Source organism: Manacus candei, unplaced genomic scaffold (assembly GCF_025592945.1).
Source record: "Manacus candei isolate 608988 ecotype Guabito, Panama unplaced genomic scaffold, ASM2559294v1 h1tg000018l, whole genome shotgun sequence".
Classification (NCBI taxonomy): Eukaryota; Metazoa; Chordata; class Aves; order Passeriformes; family Pipridae; genus Manacus; species Manacus candei.
This window is the reverse complement of record NW_026138066.1, coordinates 10,178,733-10,191,168: the sequence shown is the minus strand read 5'-3', so window position 1 is coordinate 10,191,168 and position 12,436 is coordinate 10,178,733. Positions and strand designations below refer to the sequence as shown.

At 47.3% G+C, this 12,436-nt stretch overlaps 1 protein-coding gene across 1 annotated transcript in view; it reads left to right on the top strand.

The window, feature by feature from the left end:
- RFX4 (regulatory factor X4) overlaps window positions 1-12,436 on the top strand; it is an 89,984-nt gene that overhangs the window by 762 nt on the left and 76,786 nt on the right. The window lies entirely within an intron of this gene.

Here is a 12,436-nt window from a genome sequence, read left to right as displayed (position 1 = left end):
GGGCAGAGCCGGGACTGGGTCGATTTGGAGGGAAGGCAGTTTGGGGAAGGGCAGGGTGGGTCTCTCTCCCCGCACCCCCAAACGATGCCCTGGTCGATCCGGCAAGCGGACGGGAGAAGGGCGGCTGGAGTCCCACCAGCGAGCGCCGCCAAAGGGGAGAAGCCCCGGCGGGAGGCTGCGGGGACGGCCTTAGCGGAGAGGCCGCCGGCCTCGAGGGCCGCAGTCCGCGCCCCGCCATCCGACGGCCGCCTCTGCCGCCCGGCCCGGCCCGGGGGCGGCGGCGGGGGACGTGGGGCGGCGGGTGCCGGCTCTGCCCGGGGCAGGGCCCAGGCCTAGGTCTATCCCACGGCGGCTGTCAGCCGGCAGCCTCCCGAAACCGCGGGCCCAGCTCTCCCGCTCCCTGCCGCCGCCCTGCCCGTTCTCCCGCGGTTTCCAGCGGCCGCAAACGCTGCGCTCTGCCCGGGGCGCAGCCCAAGCGCTCCCGCGTGCAGCGGAGGGCAGGCGGCCGCCACGGTAACCTTTGAGATTTGCCTTTATTTTATTAGCACAGGAAAACACCCCCTCGTCCCCTTACTCCATCCCTCCCTCCATCTCTGCCTGCCTGCCTGCCCTCCCAGGCGTTTCCCAGGCGGACAGCTTGCACTTTAGGGACGGCCCCCGCTCTGCCCGCTCCTGATCTGCCCCGTCCCCTCCTGCAGCCGCTGCGCCGGCTATGACTGCCGTGCTGGGGGCAAGGTGGCCGGGGAAGTGGAGAGCTGAGCTGTCCCAGCCCCGCAGCGGGATCAGGTCCCCTCTGCCCTTCCCCGACGGCCTCGGCGGGCCACGTTCCGCCGGTCTTTGGGGCTCCGCAGCTCCGTCCCGGCTCCTCCGGTGTTGCCGGCGCCGTGCTGGTGCAGCTGGTGCGGGTGGGGACGGGCCAAGGGGCGATGGGGCAGGGCAGACCCGGCCTCGGAACCGCTTCGCTCCCTGCCATCACGAACCCGTCAAGGGCTCTCCCATCCCTCGTTTCCAAAGCAGCCCGATGGGCATTTTGTATAATTTAAATATTGATTAAAAAAAAAAAAAAAAAAAAACAAAAAGGGAAAAAGGAGAGAAAGGGAGGGCGAGTTGCCCGACCCCGCTCGGCTGTTCTTGCAGCGGTCCCGGCGCGGGGCGCTCAACGCACCGGGTGGGCTCGGCCCCTCTCCGGCCACCGGCGACACCAGCCGGGTTTGGGCCACGTTTATTGCGGGGCCCCCGGGACTGTAAAAACCCTGGCGGGCTGTTCCTGGGAGAAAGCGTTCGGAGGGGAAGGAATCGTTGTGTTGGGGTCAGAGCGTATGCAGGAGTTAGTAGGGCGTTAGAGAAAGTTGCTCTCCTGTCCGGCGGCACTGCCGAGGTGGGGTTAAGGGAATGGACGGCATCATCTCGTTGTCGAGTGGAAAGGGTTTTTACGAAAAGAAAAAATCAAACATAACAAAAAAAAAAAAAAAGCCCCGCGTTTTCTACTCCTCCTTTAAGAATTGTACATCCTCCGGCAGAGCCTCCGTACTATTCGTTCCTTAATTTCAGTATAGTTATAATAAATGGCAGTATGATTGATTAAGATAATATTAATCAAAAAACACTTTAGTCGTGCTAAACAGATGGCAAGAAAAGTGGAGCTTTGCAGTTGTCTCATTCAGACACCTTAACCTCCCTTTCAGAGGACTTAATCCAATTAGCTTTTCTCCTGAGTTTCAGTTGTTATGTAAAGATCCTTTTGCATTGTGGAGAAATATGGCTTCATTGAAAAAAATCGGTCATGTTTTAATTTATCCTCAACAGTTTTTCCCTAAACCAGCGGGATAAAAAAAAAAAAAAATCACCCGCGATTCTAATTTTGAAGTAGGGGAATGGTTTCGTTCCTTCGCCTTCCCCCAGCAGTGCCGTGTGCTTCCATCGAGTTTGGTTCCCGTTTCCCTAACCTGTAGAGTGACCCATGGGAGCTGTCACCAAGGCCGAAGTGATTTCTGGCCGCCCGGGGTCCCGGGGAGCCCCCAGCCCATCCCGGGGGCCGGACAGCGGCAGCGCTCCCGCAGCAGCGCCCGGCCCCGACGGCCCGGCCTGGGCACGGCGCGGCGGCGCTGGCGAGGAGCTACCCTCGGAGCTCTCCCGCTGCCCTCAGGCCCGGCCCGCGGCCGGGGAGTGGGACACCCACCCCGGAGGGCCACACGCCCTTCTCGGTGGGTTTGCGGCATCTTTCCTCTCACCGTTTTGCCGCCGCCTCTGCGTCAGGCGCCCGCCCGCCCCCAGGGGTAGTTTCTCGGATTCGTACCTGCCCCCGGCCAGGCCGGGAGCCGTCGAGCCGCCGGGGGAAGTGTGCGGCCCCCTCTGGGGCTCCCCCGCCCCTCCGCTGTGGGGCACAAAGGGCTCATCCCGGGAGGGCTGTGTCTGGGTTTTGGGCTTGCTCCGCCTGCCCTGCGCTCGGCCCGGCTCTCACCCCGCAGCCCCGTCGGCAACCCGACACCTCTGTGCCCGGAGCCTGCCGGGGAACCGGGGCTGCCGCACCAGGACCCCATCACCGCCCCCGGCAAAGCTCACCGGCGGGCTGGGTGCTCGGAGCCAGCGCCCAAGGGCGCCCCGAGGGGCGGCTGGGCCGGGGAAGGAGGCTTTGCGGGCTACCCCGAGCGTTAATAGCGGGTTTCCACAGCCGCAGCCCCCCCTAGTGACATCGGCACGGTGAGTGCGGGGCGCTGCCGGCGGGGCAGAGCTCTGGCCCCGCTGCTCAGCCCCCCCCGCCGCCCCAAGGGAGCTCTCCCACGCAGGACGCCCCGCCGGGCTCTCGGGGGCGCCGCCCGGTCGGGAGCGGCGTGCGGGGCCGCGGGGCGGTGTGGGTTTCCCGGGGGGCCGCCAACTTCCCTTCCCCGCGGCATCCGCGGGACAGCGCTCGCCGCCCCTCTCAGGGAGCAGGAGCCGAAGGAAACAGAGGCACGTTCTTGGAGCGCAACTTTTCTGCACAACTCAATAAATATCCCTCGTTATTTCAGTATTGGAGCCAGGCAAAACCTCCACTGGTTTCCAGGCGCTAGATGGATGAGGTCCTTGGGACGTGAAGCTGAGACTTAGGAGCTGATCCAAAGCCCATTAAAACGAGCAGAAAGCTTTTCAGTGCGGTCAAGGACATTGGGATTAGGCCCTTAAAGCAGTTTGTTTGAACCGCGAAAAGCTGGTTCCGCCGCCTGGGTTGAAAACTTTGTGGCAGTGGCCAGATTTCAGTCTGTCTTCTTATCAACATAGGCAGGTGTTGCGGCAGTGGTGGGTGACCTTTGAGACGAGCCTGCCATATAAAACGATCTAGCATATAAGCATCGATTGAAGGGAATTAATGGCTTTCATATCTTGGTTCAATTAATAAAATTGCCAATAGAGGTAATAAGTACTTGAATGCTAGTTGGGAATGGAGCTGTGACGTTTCAGAATGTATGTGTGATGCTGAGTTGTGGGATCCTACATTCTAATTTGTTTAATCCAAACGAATGGTTGATTTTGCTTCTGAAAACTTATTGCAACATATGAAGAGGAAACTTGCTATTGGCTTTTTTTCCACTTACTTTTCTGGAGTACTTTTCAGACTTAAAAAAAAGGTGACTTACTTTTATTGGAATAAGTAAAAAAAAAAAAGTTCGTTACTGTTCTAGAATTTGTGTTTATAAAAGCTCTTATCTGCTGTGCAGTTAAGATGATCCAATGATTCTTTAGAATTCTAAATTTGATATGATACTGAGATGCAAAAGAAATACCACTGGTCCTTTGTATAGTTGAACCTGAGTATTTGTCCTATGTCATTTTGTATCTCATAAGCTTTCACACATGAAAGAAATGGAGCAGGGAAAAAAAATCAACCCAATATAAAGTTTCTTCTTTCCTGCTGCCTGTGGAGATCCTGCAGGAAACGTTTGTGCTGAAGGGCCTGATCCTTGGCAACTCCCTTTGCCTTCAGCAGCAGCAGAAGTGGGATCTAAATGCAAGTCCCATCCCCGGATTAGGTCTTCATTCCTGAGGGGGTTTTATTAACTTTGTAAAATCTGTAGGGACTTTTTTAGAGGTTTGTAATTTGATCAAAATATCTTCTGACTCAGAGAAAAGAACAATTTTATGATATATTTGTCTGCTAATGAATTAATTCTAAAATTCTTAGGGAGGGGGAATTGTGATACTTTTCACTGCTCTGCAATCTGTTATTTACCTGCAGTAGAGAAAAGGTCTTTAAAAGGATGGAGAGAAAAAAGAGCTAAAACAAATGTTTGCATGAGAATAGCCAGAGAACTATAGGAAACTATTTAATTTATTTAAGGTGCAGTTTAGGGTTTATAGTCCTCAAGATTTTATTTGAGTTGAACTCTTATTACAGAAGGGACTCTGGATTCAGACAAATAAAACTTTTGGGTTTGAGACTGTAAAGAAACCCGTAGACTCAGTTGGCCTATCACTGTTACACCTTTGCTATAGCAAACATACATTGAGCAAAAGATCTTCTTGAAATTAGAAGAGACCATTTTGTGCTAAGATACTTGTGATGTTGCTAGAACTGTCCCACATAAAACCATTGAAATAGTATCCTGCTTCCATCAGGGTTGTTGGCTTGTTTGCTTTTAGAAAATAAGTCTGGGTTTCAGCCAGTGAAGCAGTGAGTGTGCAGGCAAGGAAGAAGGTTAGAGTAGCTGTAAAATCTGCAGCATCTCCAAATGTAAACACCTTTGCCTTCTTCCACCTTAATTTGCAACTGATCTGCAAGTTAGGACAGCCACAAGGAAGTGCATCCCCTGGGATATGATTTCCATACATAGGATTTCACCGCAGCAAACTAAAGATCAAATCATGGGATCACTGAAATCCGCGTGGTGATGAAATGATAGTACCTCTTCAGATCAAGACTTTTGAAGAGGTGGCCTTAAATGCAGCTGGGGCTTGATGGTTCATAACAATGCCTTGAGAGCAGTGGTGGGCTGTCATGTAACTAATACAAATATAAGGTCAGTTCTTTGGGGATACTTGATGTGACATTGGAGTCCAAATAATTAGCTCACAATTCTGTGAGCACTGAGGTTTGTGAATTTTTTAAGTTCACCCACTTGTCTGTTTCCCTGCATCTGGGCTGGATTTTCTATTTGTTTCATTGTGTCTGAAAATGAATACCCAGTGTGATCCGACCCTGCTGGAGCCCAGCACTCCAGCAGCCAGGGGATTTGATTGCTAACATACTAGTTAGGAAGATGGATAGCATAAAGGATATTTGATGGCTGAGCGATTCCATAGATAACAAGTGTAGGAAGGAAGGGTATGTGGTGATGATTAAGACAGTGGAGGCCCGCATAGGTTTTTTAATATGTCTGTACTACAGGCATGTTTACACACATCTTTCAGGTCCTATAGAATTATATATGTGTACCAAAGAGTTTCTGTGAGCTTTTAAAACTGTGGTGCAATCTGCTGCTGGAGATGGGTCCTGATCCTGCAATGGCTTCACAAGGGAAACACCTGTTGAAGTCCATGTGTGTGCCTGGGAGGCGGCAGGTGCCCAGGGTTAGCACGTAATGATCCCTCCCCACAGCTGGGAATGTGTAATAACTTAATTGTAGCTATTTTACATACATAACTAGCAGTACTAGGCTGTCTTAATTTACATTTATTTTTTCTCGGGAGATTTGCAGCAAGAACAGTTTGTTAGATATAAAATATTAGCCAGTCTTAGAAACTGTGCATTAAGTCGGCGTCAGAATCTCTCTTGCTTGTTGCAAGAGCTGTGGTTTCATTCTCTGTATATAAATAAGTGTTGGTTAAATACTTCTGTCCATTCTTCCCTTTCTGATAAATTTGAAATTAGGAAAAAGTGGAGAGGGTTAAATATAGCTTTAGCTCTCACTGCACCCAGGAGGAGACGGCTCATTTGCAGCTCAAATTGCCCCAAGGTCGAAAAGCAGGACTCAGCACTGTCTATTTTCCTTCACTTCAGCTACAGTTAAGCACTTTGTTTTCTTTTATTGGTAATTGAACTTAATTTCTCTGAGATAGGAACCAAGGAGTTCATTCACACCTATGAATGATGTGTTCACAATTAATTAGCAGCTTATCCTGAGCATTTTTGTGCAGGATACCAAATATTATTGTAATGGCAAACAGTATATCTTAGATAGCTGGCACATTCTCTGAATGAGTGATTCCCTGAACCTTACAGCCCTGGGGATTAGAGGCATCATTTCAGAGCAGTAGACTGGGTACATATGCTGGGATTTCATCAGTTTTCTGGTCTTGCTGTAGTCAGATGCTGTGATCATCGCTCTGACAAACTTTGTGCTGAAGCTTTCAGTGCTCATGAACCCCATGGCAGGGATTCAAACACTTAGAAACACAAAATCCTCTTCTCTAGGAGCTTTGATTTGCTTACTGAGATCATATCTAGAAAAAAAAAAAAGGATATTTGCCTAGAATTAACGACTACAAGTTTTGAGTGTTAGAAATTACTGCCTTTTTTTTTTAAAGAATACAGTGTCTAGAAATAGAACTACTTGCTGCTCACCTTCTCTATTTTCTCTTTTTAAACTTGCACTCCTTAGAATTATACTCTCAGACTCTCCTGGTTCCTTCAATGCAGCCATTTTTACTAGTTTGGCTACTTGGGGCAAAACTTACAGATGCTTGTATTAAGTCAGGTAAAATTCATTATATGAAATATCTTACATGCAAATACAAGTTTGCAAGGGAGATCTCCAAGTCAACAAAATAGACATGAGCTTTCTGTTCTGGTATAGATCTGTAAATTTAGATATAGCTTGTGCTACACTTGTAAAGCAATAAAATACCAGAAATGCAGTGACAAACGTAATTAAAACTAGCAGGAAAAGCAAAAAGTAGAGGTAAATACAGATAGAACTGAATGTTAGAAGGGTTAACATATTTCCCCCCCCCCCCTACAACCCTCAACTATTTTAATTGCTGAACTATTTCAGAAATGTTTAAACTACCTCAGCTACAGCTGGAGGGAGATCCTAATTCACTAGTCAGATCTCATGAGAGGTCATCTAGTGCTGGGAGAAACCACCTGTGTCCCAGAGGTAGGTCCCCTATGGTGACAGCAATGCATACCTGATTGAAAAGACCCCACAGAACATCCTTTTCTACAACCAACCACACTTTTCAGCACTCTATAACAAAGGTGCAATCTGTTGCAAAAGACCAAAAGTTCCTGTGTGGCAGAGGAAAAGCAAGAAAGGCTGTATCTTTTCCTAATATTCTCAGATCTTACAGAAGTAGACCATTTGTTTATTATGATTCATGGATGGTTGTAGGAAGTAGGAAAAATCCTATCCTTCAAAGGGGAAAAAAAATTCTCAACCACCTGAGTTGTGTGATTACCACTCTCATCTGACATTCTTTTTAACCATCAGCATGGGTCAGGATGTCCTAATTAAGCAAATGAGTATTTAAGGCTGTTAACTACTAGCTACCCTACTCCTGACTGTTGTTATCTCTGATGCTGTGAGGAAAGTAAAATACTTTCTGTGTCTTTATCCCTTAAAAAACTTAAGCGACATGGGGAAGTAAATATTCCTGGCTGGTCCTTAAGGTTGCAGTGGCCTGATAGACCCTTTAAAAAAATGTGGTGCAAGAAAATATGGAAGCTGAGTACTGCTCCCTGAATGCCCTGTGTTTGGGTGCAGCAGTATCATGCTGTTCCATGATGAGAGCTGCCTGCTCCTGTGATGGGCGTTCCTGGGTGCGTGGGCTCATGTCATGGCTGGAGGGAATGGGCTTCCATGAAGAGACTCACCCACCTCCCAGCACAGCCGTTCATCTCCATGTTTCTCTCTGTTGGACTGGGCCAAGCAGTGGGCCAGAGATTTTCTGGCTAACACTGTTGGCACCCTGGGGGCAGCAGGAGAGGAGCTGTGCCGTGTGTGAGACAGAGACCCCATCGGGGAAGACGTGGTGCAAGAGCCAGACCAGGAATTCTCGGCACGACAGGTCTGCAATGTGTGCCTTGTGTAAGTAAAAGGCTGCTTCTTTTGGGTCTCTTGGGATCAAGGGTAGAATCAGCTATTTTTAGTCATCAAGGAAAATTTGGCCTTAGGAGAGAAAGAGTGCAAATGACACATTTGCTAAACGGGGTGTTGTGTTTGCACGCCAGCCTGTGTCCCAGATGGGCCTCCTGGGTGCTCACTGTGTGACACCATAATGTCCTAACTCAAAGGAGGAGCGCTTAAGAGACTTACGAGATCCATGGCAGACCAAGGCAGCAGCCAGGTAAGATTCACTCTGTGCCCTTTGCAGGCTGAGAGCAGGGACTGCTCCCAGAAAGGTGCCCTGTTCCTTTCTCCCAAGCAGTGGCATCCTGCATCCTGCTGGTTGGACTGACTGGCTAGCACAGGTTTCCCAAAGTTTCTCTCTCCTAAGTGTAGAGTCACAGGAACAATACTGGTGCAGGGGCCCCTCTAATGCAAACATTTTTTTAAAATCAGTTGTAGTAGGGGTAGCAAATGGCCTCCATTGTAACGAAGTGGGGAGGACTGCATTTACAGAGTGGTTTAATCACATGGATGGAGCAGTGTGTTCACCTCTCCTTCTTGCTGGGTCATTTCCACTTTGAGCTCTGCAAACAGACCGTCTATTGAGCAGTTAGTATTCAGTCCTGAATATTCAATACTAGACTCTTGTTTTGGTGAGTCTTCAGCAAAAAAAGAAGGAGGAAAGAAGACTTCTCTTTTTTCTCATGTTCCCTCCCTGAGTTTGTTTTGCATATTGTTCAGCGGAGACTGGAGACTTCTCAGAAAAGCCAGGCTCTTGGTTTTAAAAGCACTGGTCTACTTTCATAATACTTTCTAAGGGGAGGGAAGACGCAGTGTGGAAGGGACTAAACTCATACAAGGTTTACAAATCCGTGAGTCTAGGCACACTGGGACCCGGCAAAGAGTTTTTGTCAACTCCATTTAGACTATAAAATTAATAGCATGAAATGCTTGTTCAGTATGCACAGAATACTTCGAAGAGGTACCAATCTTTGCAGGGGTATGTTATGATGATTTGTTGATGTCCCTTCTGCTAGTTTTGGTAGGCAGATATTCTCTGGGTGCAGCCTGAGAGCTAAAACTGTTCATTTGTTTCTGTCTGCTGTGCCATATTTGTCCACAAAATGGTTGTGAATAATGTGATGGCTGCATCCTTTGACAGTAGTGAGCAACAGCAAGATCTGGAATAGAGATCCATAAAGTGAGGAAAGGTGGCCACCATCTGAGTAAATGTAGTGTCTCTTTCCTTTAATTCATGTTCTTTTTCGGTCAAGTGATTGTCTCTTTCTTACTGCTATGATTATGTCCTGACAATTGAGGGTTTTTGTACATATGTGTCTATCTTCTTATGTTCTTTCTATCTGCCTTACTGGATGCTGTTTCTAATGAGAAATATTTACTGTAGCCCCATTCCTTCAGGAGCTCACTTCTTTTCTCCCAATTTAAAAAAAAAAATCTCCTCTCTAGTTACTTTATTTTCTTCTATCCTTTATTTCTGACCATGCCCTTTTCTTTCTCATTCATTCTTTTGTTTCTTTTCCTTTTCTTTTTCATCTCCTTTCCAACAGCCAGACTTCTCCCTCTTCTCTTGTCTCTCTGAGCCCCACATCCAGGGTTTTGTGTATCCTCCACCCATATCTCACATCTTTTCATTTTGTCATCTTTGTGGGCCTGTCTTACTGATGTACTGCTGCCTCTGTGCCAAATTGGCCTGTCTGCTGGATTCATCAGATCCTGAGGCAGAGGGGAAATGTTTCATGGCTACTTGATGCAAATTCTGTTTCTTGTTGAGTCACAGCCTTCCTGTTCAGCCAAATGACTCCAGCCTTGTGCACTGGTGAAGAAGAGCTGAATTAAGGACTTGAGGACTTTATGTCCTCTGATACACACTGATGAACTGAGGGGCAGTGGTAGCAGCTGGGAATGTTTAACCCAAAAGCTAATGAGCCGAGACTGCTGCAAGGTGTGAGTAAGACATGTTGTGCAAGGTACCCAGAAATTAAGGCCCTATGAGCTCTCTTGTGGGTCTCACATTAATTCTATAGCATAAGAAGTTAGTGGTATCTGGGGCACAAAGGGTATCAAGAAATGCTGAGCTTTTTTCTGGGAAAGAATAGGTCTGGCAATGATCAAGAGGCATGTTTGCATTTCCTTGGAAGGAAACATTGCAGCTAAATCAGAGACAATGGTAGCATTTACACTGATTCGTGCAGCAGACCCTGAAGGACTGAGGAGCTATAACACATCATGTTGTGGAAGCATGAGGGTACACTTTACTGCGTGCAGAGTTGGTACTTGGAAGGTACTTGTGTGTGATGATCTTTACCGATAAAAAGATTGGCTGCATGTTGCACAGCAAGTTAAAGTTCAGCTCTGGGAGAGCTGAATTGGTCAGATACTGGTGTCACTAGCTTAAATGATCCTAGGGGAACGTGAGGAAATGTCACTGCACTGAAGTCAGACCAAGTGAGGTTCACTTTGCTGTTAAATTAGTAATGGCCTTGATGAAGCAAAAGCCAAGTGACCATTTACTGGTCTGGTGAAGCTTTCTTTTCAAAATAAAACAATAGATAGCATCTGTGTGTGACTGGGAGAGGAAAAGGGCTACTCCCTAATTATCATGCATATTGAGTTGGAAATGCAGTAGCAATATGTTATATGATTCCAGAGAGGGGAACAGGTAGGACTTCACAAGTCTTGTCTGATGCATGCTCGAGGCTGCCCAAAACACCAGAATCAATGTGCAAAGAAATCTTGTATTCTAGGGTTATTGAGGGTGCAGTTTCTTAACAAGGAGCATTGTTGGTAGAGTACTTAAATGAAAGTATCACATTTAAATGAACTTCTGCACAGTGCAAAGGGTAAGCAGAATGCAACATCTCATAAATTCCAGTTTTCCTGCTGAAGTATTCTGGAGGAGTTAAATTATGAACTGTGGTGCTTTTTATTAACAGTTTAAACATGGCATGCCAATTTTATATACTTTATCAAACAGTTTAGTAGAAAATCAGTACTAGGACCAAAGACCTGGCTAAAAGAAGAAAAAAAAAGAGCTCTCTCACATTTGAGAGAATCATACTTTGCATTCTTATGATATCAAGGCGAATCTTCACAATGCTTTACCACAATCACAAGTCAAAGAAAAAGAACAAAACCATTCCTGCCAACATCCAGTAAGTGCCCTGGGCCAATGTCCATTAACCCTGAAATAGTTCCAATAGAATTGTATGCCAAGAAATAAGAACAAAAGAAAGGACTGAAACAAGAGTGCCTGACATTTTGCCCTGCTGGAAATGAAATAAAAAGTTAGATTAGCAAACAAAACACCAAGGTATCTGGCAGCTTGTCAGGGAAGCGGCTCTGCCATCTGCACCAAGGCCATGTGTCACTGTCATCCCTGAGGAGAAGGTCTCTTGGAAGAACAGAAGATGGCTATCCGGGACCAAGGAGGACACTGGCATGATTTCCTGTGGAGCTTGAAGAGGTTCCTGACAGCTCACACACACTGACTGAAGGGAGTGTGCCTTGCTGGCCGATAGCACCAAATGACACACCGAGGAGCAAAACTAGGCTCTGTATGGCAGGTCCTCCTCAAGGTCAGAGAGGAGCTGGTTTGTGAACTAGGAGTGTCTGTGTGCTGAGGGAATCAGAGGGAACAGCAGCTGGATGATGGCCCTGATATGGTCTCGCAAACCTTTCGTTTGACAGTGGAGAGGAGGGAGATTTTGATTACATCACCTGTGAAAACATATGTCTTAGAAAATTCCTGTGTGCGTGATTGGCTTTCCCAAATAGCTTGTTCTGCTTGATTTTGGTTTACAGGGGGTTTAATGCCCTCGATGGGAGCCAGTGGCTGCCAAGCCCTGTCATGTTACAGGCACACAGTTGTTCATTACATTGTGCAGAGAGTAAGCCACAAGATCTTGTTCAGGTCCTGCTTTTGCAGTAGATTGAGGTTTTGGAGATAAAGTGATTCTTGTTTGTTTTCTTTCAAGCAGTATAGTTCTTTAAAAGCTTTAAATGTGCTGCTGCAACCAACCTGAAGAGAACTCCAGCAGCATTACACTTCTCAGGTGGCAGATGTGCCCGTAACCAAGAGTGCTGTGCTGCAAGGTGTGAGAGAGACAGAACAGGAATCCTGCTTCTATTCAGACTAAATGTTATGTACAGCAGGTAGTAGAATAGGCTTTTAATAGTTTGAGGGTCAGACTTCAGGTTTATCTCATAATCGTTACTCCTGAGAGAAAGGGATCATCTCTTTTGCCTTTAAGGGACTTTTAAACTAGTGGTTTGTCTTCTAAGGTGATACGACAAATTGATCCAAGACACTGAAGTGCTAAAAGGTGTAGTCTCCACTTGCATCAGACAAAATATTAGACGTACTGGCTCAGTTTTTCTTTACTTTCATATAG